Consider the following 16,914-nt stretch of genomic DNA (forward strand, 5'->3'; position numbering starts at 1 on the left):
TGCACCAATAGCACACGAGCTAGGCGTTAGTCCAGCGATAGGACTTTTTCCCTTTCAATATATATCATTTACTAAATATTAATATCTTTGATGATTTGTCGGTTTTCAATCATTGGGAATTACCGTAAATTGGAAACTATTGAATTTGATGCTGAACATAGCCTGAATACAGAAAATTTTCTTTTGTGAGTGATAGGATTAGTATATTTTGAGGTAAGAGAAAAGAACGAACCACAATTCCAACCACTAGATATTTCTGATGTTATCAATGGTCATCTGATTTTAATTTATTATTTATTCTGTACATCATATTATATGTATATTTGACTGTTGAACCTTTCTAATTTCGGTTCTTAGCTGTAACGTTGTTTTAAATCGGAGATTTTTGTAGAAACAAAATTAAGGCACCGAATTAAGCATAAAATAATATTGCAGACTCTGTACGTAATAACAGTATTATTTTTCATTATTATCAATATTATTATTATCTAGATTTTAAGTTACTTTTAATCACTAGTTCGAAATGAAATGAACTAGACGGAATCTTTCAGATTTAAGTCCCACGGTTACGCCGCCTAGGCTAAAGGGGACGTTGATGATGAGAAATGAATGCAATGGTGGAATGAATAACTAACTAACTAACTCTATGGCCTATGGAACCCGGAGGTTCAATGCCGCGTTCACAAAAGCTCTCCACTGACTTCTATTTTAAGCTAACTGCATCCAGTTTCTACTTTGTATTCCAATCTGCGAGATCCATCTTAATATTGTCCTCCCATCTGCGCCTAGGTCTTCCTAATGGTCTTTTCCGATTGGTCTTCCAGTCAAGACTTTGAAAGCGTTTCTACTTTCTTCCATTCTAGCTACATGATCCGCCCACCTAAGCCTCCTAGACTTGAAAACCCTAACAATGTTGGGTAAACCGTATAAATTATGTAGTTCCTCGTTATGAAGTTTCCGCCATTCCCCATTCCCGTTTCTCTTCGGTCCGAATATTCATCTTAGGATCTTGTTCTCAAATACTTTCAGTCTATGTTGTTCCCTCAGAGTAAGCGACCATGTTTCGCAACCATACAGAACAACAGGCATGATTATTGTTTTGTATATTTTAAGCTTCAAATTCCTCGATAGAATTCGCAACGACAAGAGATTTTGAACCGAGTAGTAACAGTGGGAGGAAACGGGAAAACGGTGTTTGTCCCGTTCCATGCATACGGTGTTTGTCCACCCCAAAGTCCACTTGGCTCGAGCTGTGATCTACCACTGAGCCAACTCGGCCCTTGGTTCATGGTTCGATCCTAGTTCTCGTCAAGTGGACTTTGTAGTGGACAAACACCGGGTACGTGAGTTTTCTCGGATTCTCCTGTTTCCTTTATCTTTCTTCGTTCCATCACTTCGTTTATTCTCACCATCTCCTTTAGTCTATACGGTATAACTATGGGTTTTAAAACTGAAGTATTTCATTTCATAACAGATACTTACTGTATATGACAATGCAAAATGTTGATGAGAGATTAATTTGAAATTACTTAACTGGGTGAAATGAGAAGAAATACAGATGGTGATCAGAAAAATGGAAAGACCTGAACGAAATTGAAACTTACCAGATTAATATGGTGTCGGGCCACCTTTCGCTTTCAGAACAGCCTTGATGCGACGTGGGATGGAGGCATAGAGGTCGTGAATGGTAGCAAGTGGAATTTTACACCATTCCTCGTGCAGGGCATCGGCCAGTTCTGTGAGAGAGGATGGAGGTGGAAATCGTCACCGGAGTCGTGTTTCCAAGACGGACTACAGATGTTCAATTATGTTGAGATCTGGGGATTGGGCGGGCCAGGGGAGGTGTTGAACTTCATCCCGACATTCCTCAAACCACGCTGCAACAACGCCAGCTGTGTGAATGGGTGCATTATCATCCTGGAAGATGGCTTCATTGTCCGGGAACAACATCCGGACCATAGGATGCAAGTGGTCTCCTAAAATTGCGACATAATCGTTGGCAGTGATTCTTCCGCTAAGTGTGACCACATAACCCAATGAAAATCATGATATGGCGGCCCACAGCATCACCGAGCCGCCGCCATGTTTCACAGTTGGGCGGAGACACTTCAGATCATAAGCTTCTTTGGGCGTTTTCCACAAATAAACACTGCCCGTGGTTGGGAATAGGGTGAAGGATGACTCATCCGACCATATCACACGTTTCTAGTCCTCAGCGATCCAAGTTGCAAGGTCGCGGCACCATTTGCGGCGTGCGAAAGCGTTATGGTCCCTGATGAGCGGTTTGGGCCGTGCAACACGACCCCGTAAGTTCATGTCATGTAATTCGTGGCGGACTGTGATTGTCGAAACAGGGCAGGGGAGGTGCTGAATGAGTTCCTCCGTCACTTGCTCCGCAGTGGCACGACGGTTCTGCGTGACAATGCGCTTTAATACCCGGCGTGATCTGTCACTCATGATTTTCTTCCGCCCACTGTTTCGCTTCCCCGATGTGGTTTTCCCGTGTGTTGTGTAGGCCCGTCATCACCTTTGACACTGTCCCACCGACACACCTAACACAGTAGCCACTGCCGTCACACTCACTCCACATAACCGCACACCAACAATTTGCCCTCTTTGAAAATCTGAGAGGTCTCCCATTTTACACTACCTCCGTCTGCTGGAGCCACTGGACACTGCTGTTCCACTGCGCCTGACGTAGTATGGAGACCGACCTAACACACCACCACCAGCGGTCCGGCGCTGCGGGCGCCACGACACCACTGCCAACCCATATATCTGACGTGATGCCAACTACAATTGTTTCCATTTTTCTGATCACCATCTGTATCATAAATATTAAGTCTATTACAGTTTTGTGCATCATTGGCTGCATTCATACTTCAGTTTTTCATTAGACATACCTTCTAGTATTCCATGTTGGAATATCCTCATTTCATGGCCTGTAGTATGACAAAAAAATAATAAGGGAAAAACATACCAAAAGAGAGAGTGGGTATTCTTAAAACCTGCACCGTCGTGAGCACAAAATTAAAATACATAATTATTTCATATTTTGATAATACCTGTATTTTAACCACAATGAATAATTATGACCTGAAACGCCCGCAGGATTTTTCCCCACCTCAAGGAGGGAGAAGACTGATACACAAGCGAAGTCGCGAATATACACAACTTGATGCAAACTATATTCTTCATGTAATACAATTATTATTGACACATATTGCATAACTTTATTAGCCACAGTAAACATATTGAATATTGTAGTGAGTGATTAAACAAAACATTCGGGCATATAGATTTCGAAGAACCGAACCCCTTTCGAAAATCCAGGGGGAGGGAATTGTCCCCTCTTGCTCTCCACTGCGGGTGTCTATGTTTAGGACTATACTATAAAAACATCGCAATACACAATCTCGAGTCTCTCAATCAGAAAAGAATAGACTCTGCGGACCAAAAAAAGACTCCTGCCTGCATTCCTGGCCCGAAAGTAACACGCCGTTGCTGTTTTTTCTTTTTCCAATGCTACCCAAGCTTCTTCCCCGATAAACACCACCTTTCATCGTCTGAATCATTTTTATTTAAGTGACTGTCCTTTTATGTGTTGACAACTTTTGAAGGAAATATGAATTTGTATTATGATCATAAAATATCTTAATAATGTTTTGAAATATTAACCAACCACTATATAATTTATAGTACTGTTCACAAACTGTGTGATTACATGTATGTTGTTAATAATTTGTAATGTTTGAATCATCCATGTAGATAATTTTAGTTGTCATAAATGACAAAACGAAAAATTTTAAAGAACAATGTAGACTGTCACTAGACTCAGCAGTCTCGAATTAGCAAAAGAGCAAATCTTTACATTTTACCAGCCAATATACAATTGCCAGTGAAAATAAAAGGGAATATCGTTTAATATTGAAGAACATTTTGGGTCCAATAGTTTCACTCTAAGTTTAAGAATTACAATAGACACTCTGTAATGTGACACGTTCGGAATCACGAACGCGGCAGATTACCAATTTTGCGGGGTTATTGAACAGCAATGTAGTTTTTTTCGGGAATACTAAAAAAAAAAAAAAAAAAAAAAAAAAAAAAAAAAAAAAAAAAAAAAAAACTACTCCAGATAAACGTGAAAGTGATTAAAACTTGTGTTTAATGTGTTTACGCCCTTTCTGAAGATGTGAATTGGACATATAATTATTCTACTGTACAATGTACTTCGTCATTCAAGTCACAGCGCAGTTCAAAATATGCTTTTTATGAGGGCTATTCAGAAAGTCACTCACGTTTCGGCGGGATGACGCTAGGACGGAGTCAGTGCCGCTGTAACGGTATCATTTTACCCCCGGGACAGGTTTACCCCCGGTAAAACTGTACTAAGGGGTAAAGATATCCCGGCTATAGCGCGGGACCAAATTACCGCCGGGATCAGATTACCCCCCCTAAAAAAACAAACAAATCAAGTGATATTTGAAATGTTCCATATTTAAGTTAAACACCTTACAACACTAACTAGTTGCCCCACCACTTAAGTCCTTTCTCTAATTATACCCCTCCCACAAGAAAAGCGGCAAAATAGCACTCACAAAGGAAAAATCGACGCTATTAATGCTGGTTTCACTTAAAGCGTATCTACGGCATTAGTACATATACCTCAATACTAACAATTGTCAGAACACGAAATTCAGCAATTAACATAGGAAATAATGGAGGGGGGTAATCGTGTCCCGGGATCAGATTACCCCCCTTAAAAACAAACAAATCAAGTGATATTTGAAATGTTCCATATTTAAGTTAAACACCTTACAACACTAACTAGTTGCCCCACCACTTAAGTCCTTTCTCTAATTATACCCCTCCCACAAGAAAACCGGCAAAATAGCACTCACAAAGGAAAAATCGACGCTATTAATGCTGGTTTCACTTAAAGCGTATCTACGGCATTAGTGAATATACCTCAATACTAACAATTGTCAGAACACGAAATTCAGCAATTAACATAGGAAATAATGGAGGGGGGTAATCGTGTCCCGGGATCAGATTACCCCCCTTAAAAAACAAACAAATCAAGTGATATTTGAAATGTTGTTCCATACTTAAGTTAACCACCTTACAACACTCACTAGTTGCCCCACAACTTTAGTCCTTTCTCTAATTATACCACTCCCACAAGAAAAGCGGCAAAATAGCACTCACAAAGGAAAAATCGACGCTATTAATGCTGGTTTCACTTAAAGCACATCTAAGACATTAGTACATATACCTCAATATTAACAATTGTCAGAACACGAAATTCATCAATTAACATAGGAAATAATCGAGGGGGTAATCGTGTCCCGGGATCAGATTACCCCCCTATAAAAACAAGCAAATCAAGTGATATACGAAATGTTGTTCCATATTTAAGTCAAACACCTTACAACACTAACTAGTTGCCCCACCACTTTAGTCCTTTCTGTAATTATACCCCTCCCACAAGAAAAGCGGCAAAATAGCACTCACAAAGGAAAAATCGACGCTATTAATGCTGGTTTCACCTAAAGCGTATCTAAGACATTAGTACATATACCACAATACTGACAATTGTCAGAACACGAAATTCAGCAATTAACATAGGAAATAATGCAGGGGGGTAATCGTGTTCCGGGATCAGATTACCCCCATATACACCTCAACCAAATGATGTGATATTCGAAATGTTGTCCTATATTAAGTTAAACATCTTACAACACTAATTAGTTGCCCCACCACTTTAGTCCTTTCTCTAATTATACCCCTCCCACAAAAAAAGCGGCAAAATAGCACTCACAAAGGAAAAATCGACGCTATTAATGCTGGTTTCACTTAAAGCGTATCTATGGCATTAGTACATATACCTCTATACTAATAATTGTCAGAACACGAAATTCAGCAATTAACATAGGAAATAATGGAGGGGGGTAATCGTGTCCCGGGATCAGATTACTCCATATAAAAATACAAGCAAATCAAGTGATATTCGAAATTAGTTTTATATTAAGTTAAACATCTTACAACACTAATTAGTTGCTCCACCACTTTAGTCCTTTCTCTAATTATACCCCCCCCTACAAGAAAAAGCGGCAAAATAGCACTCACAAAGGAAAAATCGATGCTATTAATGCTGGTTTCACTTAAAGCGTATCTACGGCATTAGTACATATACATCTATACTAAAAATTATCAGAAGACGAAATTCAGCAATTAACATAGGAAATAATGGAGGGGGGTAATCGTGTCCCGGGATCAGATTACACCCCTTAAAATCAAACAAATCAAGTGATATTTGAAATGTTGTTCCATACTTAAGTTAACCACCTTACAACACTAACTAGTTGCCCCACCACTTTAGTCCTTTCTCTTATTATACCCCTCCCACAAGAAAAGCGGCAAAATATCACTCACAAAGGAAAAATCGACGCTATTAATGCTGGTTTCACTTAAAGCATATCTAAGACACTAGTACATACACGTCTATACTAACAATTGTCACAAGACGAGATTCAGCATTTAACTTAGGAAATAATGGAGGGGGGTAATCGTGTCCCGGGATCAGATTACCCCCATATAAAAAAAACAAGCAAATCAAGTGATATTCGAAATTAGTCTTATATTAAGTTAAACATCTTACAACACTAATTAGTTGCTCCACCACTTTAGTCCTTTCTCTAATTATACTCCCCCCCCCTACAAGAAAAAGGGGCAAAATAGCACTCACAAAGGAAAATTCAACGCTATTAATGCTGGTTTCACTTAAATCATGTCTCCGGCATTGGTACTCATGTCTGTATATTAACAACTGTCTTAATACCGTGGTTGAAAAGGAACAAGTTTTTTTTCTTTAAAAAAAAGAACGTTTTTTATGTTTGCTTGTACTTTGTTTTAAACAAAAATCATGCTTAAAATGTTTATTTTGTTTAAAACAATAATCTAAATAGGCATATATATATATTACATCTTTACACGCTGACAGGTGGGGATGGGCACGAGCGAGTTCAAGCGAGTTTTCTTTGAAACTCGACAAGACTCGTAACAGATATCTTTTAACTCGACTCGAGAACTCGGCTCGAAAAAAATTGTGTGTAGTTTCAAGTACTCTTTTCAATTATCCTACATAGAAAATATAATTACCAAGTTACTACTAATACTACAAATTATTATTATTATTGTTATCATAAGAACACCGTGCATAAACATGAAAATAGGCGGTTTGTATCTGAATACTAAAAACAAATTGAATGCCAACCTCTGTAACAGTGTTTCTTTCAGAAAAACGTTCCGGGGGCACACTTAGTATTCAGAGGGACACATTATTTTTACACGGTACAATTCTATTTATTATTATAATACAGACGTATTATTTCGGTTTCCTCCAGGGGGGGGGCAAGCTCAGAACTCCACGAAGTAGTGCTCCCGCAAAACTGGAAGAAGCACTGCTCAGTTTATTTAGTATTATTGTATAACATTTAAACCGCCTACTTTCCTAAATTATCATATGAAAACAACCATCATTTTTTATAAGCAGAGCAAAATATGAAATTTCAATTTTTAAACCATGCCGCACACAATAATAAGAACAATAGTTCTAATGTCTCATGGTGTGTTGAATCGAAATGGTGTGTTTTAATATTTCATATTTGATAATATTTTCATATTTAGTAAAAATCTTCATATTTTGTATGCTGTTTGCCTAAACTTATCTCCAGCTTCGTTGAGCTCAGTGACGACTCACCTTAAAGGATAAGAGAACTTGTCACATGTACTGTGCGTCTAAGACTTTGAATGTGGCCTAAAGAAAGAACTAAAATTAACAGAGAAAAACAGATAGTGCAAGCGAGTGTAGTAAGGTTCTACCATTCGACTCAACTGGTATATGTGTATGGCGTAGGAGACCCGGGTTCGATTTCCGGCGGGAGTTCATGTGGTTTGGATTCCACATTAATCAGTAGGTCCCGTCTCACATAGCCTTGCTGCTGAAAGGGACGTTAAACTCAAAATCAACTCACCCGGTATATGTGTATGTTTATTTGTCCAACTTTTCCATGTTAATACCAGAATGTAACATCAGTTTTTAAAAACTCCCTAATCGCGAAATCTCTACATAGCTGGAAAACTTTTGCATTATAATGGGTTTTGTCACAAATGTTCGCACTGTTCTTAAGGATTACACAAAAACTATAGATAATTTTCTGTATAATAAGAGGAAACTGGAACTGGGCTGTACTATAAGAGGTTTTTCTCCTTTACCGGCAAATCACAAAAGGCGAGCATATTTAGTTACATCAAACCATGAGAATTCAAAAGGGGATGCGAAAATTTGTATTTCCAACCTCCTCACTAATCTTGGAATTGATCAAGTAATGTAAAAACATTACATTTACAATTTCATTGTTCAGGAAACTCTTGTTTATATGTCTGGTTCAAACAACATATACACATATGCAATTCCACAAGACATGTATACATTAAATTCATCGAAAATTGGCAAAGAAATTTTAGTATTAATTTTGAATTTCGAAATGTTTCGAAAACTGTAGAAAAAATGGTGGCGCGACATATAAGCATCAAAGTATCAAAATTTCACAAGGCAATATATATATATATATATATATATATATATATATATATATATATATATATATTTCTTGCACTGAAAGTTGGACAACTCTAACCCGGAAAAATATTGGCTCATCATCTATCAGTTGTCCAAGTGTCAGTTACTTATGACATTTGCTGCAGGGCAATTAAAATGTTGCTAATATCCTGCATTTGATTTATTACTATACTGTATATATTACCTCGTACATTTTGTCTCAACTCGAAATTCGAGACGTCTCGTTTCGAATTTCGAGTCGAGTCGAGACAGGAATACATTTTAGACTCGAGACAGCGTTTTCTCGAGACGAGTGGAGACAGTCTTAAATCTCGATTCGACTCGACTCATGCACATCCTTACCGAGAAGTGACCCTAGCCAACAGCTCATCCCAGCCGAGGTGGCTCGAGCCGATGGCTCATCCCAATTGATCCGGCTAGAGCCGATGGCTCAACTGAGTGTAACCGAACGGATTTCATGCCTCACCCTAACCGAGCCCACTGGAGCCATCGGCTCAGTTGAACCGAGTGGATGGATTCGTTTCAACTGAGCCCTCTCGAGTCGATGGCTCACCTACGCCAAGTCAAACTGTGTCGATGGCTCATCCCAACCGAGCCAGTTCGAGCTATCGGCTCAGTTGAGCCAAGTCAATCGCTCATCCCAACCGGACCGGCTCAAATCATCGGTTCAATTGAGCCGAGCCGATGGTTCATCCCAAGTAAGCAGGCTCGAGCTGTTCACTCAGTTGAAGAGAGCAGAGGCAGTTGACATCATTACCCGGGTTGGGATTCTGTTTGGGCTCGAAAATTCGACCGTCCAAGTCTCAACCTAGATGGTAAGAACTATAGTACATACTTATATTGATGCTCACGACATTTGAGGCTGTCTTGTTATAAAATCTATTGTCGTCTCGTTATCGAAGCGAGACGAGATGCGAGTAGCGTCCTGTGTCGTGAGCAACACTAAAAGTATTCCACATTACTGCTTGCATTTCAAATACCTTTCACTTTCCAGTCCAATCATTTAATCAGGCCATGTTTTCAAAACGAGCTAAAACGAGCTGAACGAGTGAGCCATTTATCAAACTCGACTCTACTCGAAACTCGACCTCAAAAGAGTGACTCGGCTCGTAACTCGACTCGAGAAAATTACCTTTGACTCGACTCAAAACTCGAATGTAATTTGAGCCTAGTTCGAATCGAGTCGAGTTTTAGCTCGACTCGTGCCCATCCCTACTCACAGGTATTGCTTGCCATCTATATTCAACCACTAGATCAAATTTCGGGAACATCTCTAATCTCGATCCTCCGGATGTTCAATTCCGGAGAAAGCAACCGGGATTTTCCCGATCTCCGTTCACGGAATATGTAGTTTAGTTTCTTTGTGTTACCTTCTACTGGTCGTCTGCATTCTTCATCTTTCAACGCCCATGACGCAACTTTCTGTGTCAGGGCTTTAAACCAGGCCCGTATCCATATGGGTCTAGGGGCGGTCCCCCTAAATTTTTGCTGGCCCCCTAAAATTTAAACGGTAGGCTTGCAAATGAACTATATATAATACGGTTGGATCAGGCCCCCCTAACTTGAGCCCTCCACATTAAATTTTGGGGCTGGCTACCGGCCTGCTTTAAACCTCAATGGCTTAGTTCCTAATTAAGGCTAGAGATGGTTTTGGTATCAATTTATTCCTGAAGGATGCAGCTTTCCACCAGTGTGTATTTTGTGTATGTGGGGGTACCACGTGGCGATGAGAGGGGAGTAAATATCGTTTTTTTTTTTGAATGGTTTTGGGGGTCATTCCCCCTTTTGGGGGATAGATTCATAAAAATTGGTACGTGAAGCAATGAAGTAGGCCACTACATGGTAATATCGTGTATTTGTACTTCTTGCTTATATGGGGGAGCAGGGAAAGGGCAAAGTTAGCCAATTTTTGGAGTTTCAGTTTTCTGTCATAAATTACATTTATTTTACAAAGGTACAAACAAAGGTCTTTCAAATGAGCCAATTAAATCGATTCTAGAACATTGTGGGGGGCCCACTTAGTTTTCTTAATTTCTTATACTGCAGTACAGTACAAACAAAAATTTTTGCAGTACAAACGAAGTACTTTTTATTGATATACGGAAGTCGTTTGTACTGAGAGGTCGGGGGCAGGTTCAAAAGGGTTAAAACAACTTAAAGTACAGCGTACATTTTGAAATAGGTTATACAGATTATCCGTAACAAAACAAATCAAAGTAGATAATGTAAAGCTAATTAATATAAAGCTACAAGATAATTTTTTTCTGCATAACTTTTTGTTTCTCCATGATAATATCTAAAATTAGAACTAACAGTATACTTCGCTGGGAATACGAGTCAAGCGGCAATATGTAACTACTCACATGGTTAGGCACGAAAAGAAAATTATGCTATATAGAGGTGCAATGCATTACATTTAAACGGATCCGAATAACGCAAGACGTTGTCATACTTACCGACATAAATAAAAATTGGTAACTAAAACAATTCCAAATATACAGTTTGCAACACTGTACTTAGAAACCTCGTAATAATAGAGAATAAAAATATATGAAGTCTTACACATCTCAAATTCGCATCAGTCAAAATAAATTACTTTTCGTGACAAATAATGACTTCTATGCTGTAGGAATCAGAGACTCCCACTTTCCGTTGCTTATCCACGTAACCCAAAAGTACCTTGGTGTTCCTAGGGTTAATATACAGGTATGTGTACCAATGACGAAGATATGCTTTAAGTGAAACCAGCATTAATAGCATCAATTTTTCCTTTGTGAGTGCTATTTTGCCGCTTTTTCTTGTGGGAGGGGTACAATAAGAGAAAGGACTAAAGTGGTGGGGCAACTAATTAGTGTTGTAAGGTGTTTAAATTAATATAAAACTAATTTCGAATATCACTTGATTAGCTTGTTTCTTTATATGGAGGTAATCTGATCCCGGAACACGATTACTCCCTTCATTATTTCCTATGTTAATTGCTGAATCTCGTCTTTTGACAATAGTTAGTATTGAGGTATATGTACTAATGCCTAATATACGCTTTAAGTGAAACCAGCATTAACAGCGTTGATTTTTTCTTTGTGAGTGCTATTTTGCCGCTTTTCTTGTGGGAGGGGGTATAATAAGAGAAAGGACTAAAGTGGTGAGGCAATTAATTAGTGTTGTAAGGTGTTTGACTTAAATATGGAACAACGTTTCGAATATCACTTGATTTGCTTGTTTTTTTAGGGGGGGTAATCTGATCCCGGGACACGATTACCCCCCTCCATTATTTCCTATGTTAATTGCTGAATTTGGTGTTCTGACAATCGTTAGTATAGAGGTATATGTACTAATGCCTTAGATACGCTTTAAGTGAAACCAGCATTAATAGCGTCGATTTTTCCTTTGTGAATGCTATTTTGCCGCTTTTTCTTGTGGGAGGGGTATAATAAGAGAAAGGACTAAAGTGGCGGGGTAACTAGTTAGTGTTGTAAAGTGTTTAACTAAATATAGAACAACATTTCGAATATCACTTGATTTGCTTGTTTTTTTAGGGGGGGGTAATCTGATCCCGGGACACGATTACCCCCCTCCATTATTTCCTATGTTAATTGCTGAATTTCGTCTTCTGATAATTGTTAGTATAGAGGTATATGTACTAATACCATAGATACGCTTTAAGTGAAACCAGCATTAATAGCGTCGATTTTTCCTTTGTGAGTGCTATTTTGCCGCTTTTCTTGTGGGAGGGGTATAATTAGAGAAAGGACTAAAGTGGTGGGGCAACTAGTTAGTGTTGTAAGGTGTTTAACTTAACATTTCAAATATCACTTGATTTGCTTGTTTTTTTTTTATATGGGGGTAATCTGATCCCGGGACACGATTACCCCTCCATTATTTCCTGTTAATTGCTGAATTTCGTGTTCTGACAATTGTTAGTATTGAGGTATATGTATTAATGTCTTAGATACGCTTTAAGTGAAACCAGCATTAATAGCGTCGATTTTTCCTTTGTGAGTGCTATTTTGCTGCTTTTCTTGTGATAGGGGTATAATTAGAGAAAGGACTAAAGTGGTGGGGCAACTAGTTAGTGTTGTAAGGTGGTTAACTTAAGTATGGAACAACATTTCAAATATCACTTGATTTGTTTGTTTTTAAGGGGGGTAATCTGATCCCGGGACACGATTACCCCCCTCCATTATTTCCTATGTTAATTGCTGAATTTCATGTTCTGACAATTGTTAGTGTAGATGTATATGTACTAATGCCGTAGATACGCTTTAAGTGAAACCAGCATTAATAGCGTCGATTTTTCCTTTGTGAGTGCTATTTTGCCGCTTTTCTTGTGGGAGGGGTATAATTAGAGAAAGGACTAAAGTGGTGGGGCAATTAATTAGTGTTGTAAGGTGTTTAACTTAAATATGGAACAACATTTCGAATATCACTTGATTTGCTTGTTTTTTAAGGGGGATAATCTGATCCCGGGACACGATTACCCCCCTCCATTATTTCCTATGTTAATTGCTGAATTTCGTGTTCTGATAATTTTTAGTATAGATGTATATGTACTAATGCCGTAGATACGCTTTAAGTGAAACCAGCATTAATAGCGTCGATTTTTCCTTTGTGAGTGCTATTTTGCCGCTTTTCTTGTGGGAGGGGTATAATTAGAGAAAGGACTAAAGTGGTGGGGCAACTAATTAGTGTTGTAAGGTGTTTAACTTAAATATGGTACAATTTTTGGAGTATTACTTCATTTTCTTGTGTTTTATTTGGGGGTAATCTGATCCCGGAGGTAATCTGGTCCCGCGTTATAGGCGGGATATCTTTACCCCCTAGTACAGTTTTACCGGGGGTAAACCTGTCCCGGGGCTAAAATGATACCATTACACCGCCATTGTGTTCAGGAACTTCCGCTCGTTCAGTGTGCATCCAGCTGTATAGACCCCCCTATGTGTGAAGTTCGTGTTTCCTCTGCTCTGTTCATAGTAACACATTGTTAACATGAGTGCTTGTGAAGTGAGGTCGGTCATATGATTTTTGTTGACGAAAAACATTAAATCGATTGACACTCATCGATATTTGTGTGAAATTCACGATAAATATGTAATGTGTAAAAGTGGAGTGAGCCGTTGGTGCCTTGTGTAAAGATCGCCGCATAAACATTTACGATGAACACCGAAGTGAGAGACCGAGCATTCTGGTAGATGAACTGGTCGCAAAAATCAATGGTAAGATTCGTGAAAATCGCCGTTTCACTATAAAGAGCTCTCGTTTGAGTTCCTGTAGCTCCACGGAGGTTACAACTTGAATTTGTGACCCAAAAGTTAGAGTACCATTATGCAGGATGGATTTCGGAAATTTTGACAGAGGAACACAAAACTCAGCGAATGGCAGCTGTCTTAAAATTCCTTGATTTTTTATTGTAATAAAACCATGAACTAAGAATTAAAAAAATCATTTTTATTTATAAAAATCATAATGGCAATTTGATAGGTGAAAATGGAACGAAGTCTTTTGTAATATCTTAACTGTTGGATACGTGGATAACATTAGTTTTAAAAATCACAAGGACAGTATTTGTAATCAAGAAATCGTTGGAAGCAGAAGCAAACTAGTTCAGAATCACCTGTGGTCAAATAACAATGATTGTCAGTAATAATTAACAATTTTGATAAAATCATGAAAAAATGAAAGCAAACCTCAAGGTAAATTAAAGTCCAAAAATACTTATTTTTACATCATTAGATAACAGCAAAATGTAATTAGGACTTTTCTAAAGATTTTGTAAACTTTTATAATAGCTTTTGGTAAACTAAAAAGGAAAAATAATTAAGACAAACAAGGATAATAGTCCATATAAAATGACCAAGTTTGCAACTAGAAAAGCATTCTGCATTCTGGGTCCTGCATACAGCATCGCAATGGAAAGGTTCATAAGAAATTACAAATGCTGCAAGAGAAGCCATTGTTTGGTCAAAACCAAGCGAAATATCTATAAGGTAAAGTATGACAGCAGAGAATTTTAACGGTCTATTTTGCATGTAACATGATATTAGGAGGTCTCTGAAAATGACAGGCAGATTTGAATGTTTAAATATTTAGCTTATTTCTGTTATAATTGACCTAGCATTAAGTGATTCTAAAAATTATCTGTTATACAGTTAAACTAACCTACTATGTCTGGTTTTAAACTCAGTACACTTGATTTTTCACAGTCAAATAATTATTTTGTTACAATAAACTATGCACTATACTACCATTGTAAGCTAATTGATTCATCAATAAAATATTGTCATTTGTAGCAATAAGAGATTGCAACCATTCGTTTAATTTCACTCTTTAATTGAGGTACAAATTCGCTGTTCCTTTTGTAATTAATATAACACAATTTATGATATAACGCAATTTATTTTAATCTTTATTTCTTTAACTTTTTTTACTTACGGTACACTATAAAGACAGCTATTCCTTTATTGATCCTGTCATTACTTGGGACCAGATTTGGGTTAAACACGATAATTGCAGGGAAATAATAATAATAATAAACAATCCATGGATAGGGAAAGTGTATTGCTACTTGACTTTTTGGAACGTGGTGCAACAATTACCGCTGAAATATATTTTTAAAAAATTTAAGAGTTGCGTAGAGCAATTTAAAAATGTCGAGGAAAACTGAATGCAAAACCTTGCTGTTTTGTGACAACTCCCTCTCGTACTCGGTCAAGCGGATTCACAAATTCTTACAGACATTTCATTTCCGCCATATAGTCCGGATCTCATACCAAGTGACTACCACTTGTTTCCTCATTTGAAGATATGGCTAGAAACACAGCACTTTGATGACGATTCAGTCTTTCAGGCTGGGTGCAGGAGTTTTTGAAGTCATATGCGACAACTTTTTATAGCAATGATCTTAATGAAAACTTTTTCATCGCATAACTATGAGAATTGCCTAAATTTGTACGCCTACTATGTCGAATATTAATGAAAGACTGACGCTTCAAAATGTACATAATCAAAATAAATTACACTTACACTTGTCTTCTTTTTCTGGATAGCTCTAGTGTTTATAATTCAATAATATAATACTTAGTACAATCTATTCGTCACTCAGTTGTTCGACCACTGATACACTTTTGTCTATAGCTTCCTCACTCGATATGTGCGCTGGTGGTCAAGGTCAATAAATGCCGGAATCCATCCGACAAAAATGTGAGTGGCTCGATCACTGCCGGATTACAGAATGTGCCGAACTGCAGAATGCCAGATTAAAGAACATCAGCTGTGTTGATGTGGATGAAACAAAATTTCAGATTAGACATAAACCACAAATCAGCCATACTGGAGAAATTAAGACTAGCTGGCTTCTTCCATGATTGAATTGTATGCTTACACAAAAGAGAAGTGTTACGAATATAAGCAAATCCATACAAACAATTGTAGATTGATATATGCCAATTCTCCTGAAATGAGGCATAAGTACTGTTATTTTTCCTTAACAAAATGCATTCCAATATTGGTAATAAAAATATGTGGATACGTTAATGACGGGCATCTAACATCAAGGCATGTAAATTTTAAAATATTTAACGATAATTTTATGCAAACATTTTCCATTATATTGTGATATACCATGTGATGATGTAAACAAACAATTCTACATGTCAGTGTTTACAAACACCAACACGTGGTTCGACAAGAAAACTTCACACCAGATGGGTCTACAATCACTTGCAGACGACGGCTTCTAGCCCCTCCGACGGAGCAGAAGACGACATCGGAGCAGCAGCGCCACCGTCACCCAAGGAACCCTAAAAATTTGATGGACAAAGGCAATTCAGTACCAGTTTTCTGGTGTCCCTCCTCTAGTCTGCTACGGGACTTTAGGAGTAACCTAACCCCAGGGCTCTAGTCTGCTACGGGACTACGCCTATCCCATCTCCTGGCTTAGCCTACTACGGGGCTTTGTTGGCCACTTAACCCGCCTCTGTTTGCTACGGTGCATTGGTTTCTTAATTCCACTCTGCTTAGCCTGCTACGGGGCTCTGTGGAGATCCTGTCTGCGACCTTACGGTCAAAGACAACCTATAACTAACCCTGTATATTAGAGAAATTATTAGTGTAGTATTTTGTAAAATGCTTTTATAGTGGAGAAGTTTTATAATAAAACTGTTAGTCGGAGATCGATTCCGGACACTCTTTTTATTAATGCTCTACCTATACCTATATGGGACAAAACTTTACATGGTAGAGGCTTTGACCGGCTCAGCATTGATCTGAATACT

At 38.1% G+C, this 16,914-nt stretch overlaps 1 protein-coding gene across 1 annotated transcript in view; it reads left to right on the forward strand.

The window, feature by feature from the left end:
- The window catches only part of LOC145687177 (uncharacterized), a 54,987-nt gene that overhangs the window by 37,475 nt on the left and 598 nt on the right, over positions 1-16,914 (forward strand). The gene's annotated exons all lie outside the window — the stretch shown is intronic.

This window comes from Thermobia domestica, chromosome 6 (genome assembly GCF_964235325.1).
Source record: "Thermobia domestica chromosome 6, izTheDome1.hap1.1, whole genome shotgun sequence".
NCBI classification, from domain to species: domain Eukaryota; kingdom Metazoa; phylum Arthropoda; class Insecta; order Zygentoma; family Lepismatidae; genus Thermobia; species Thermobia domestica.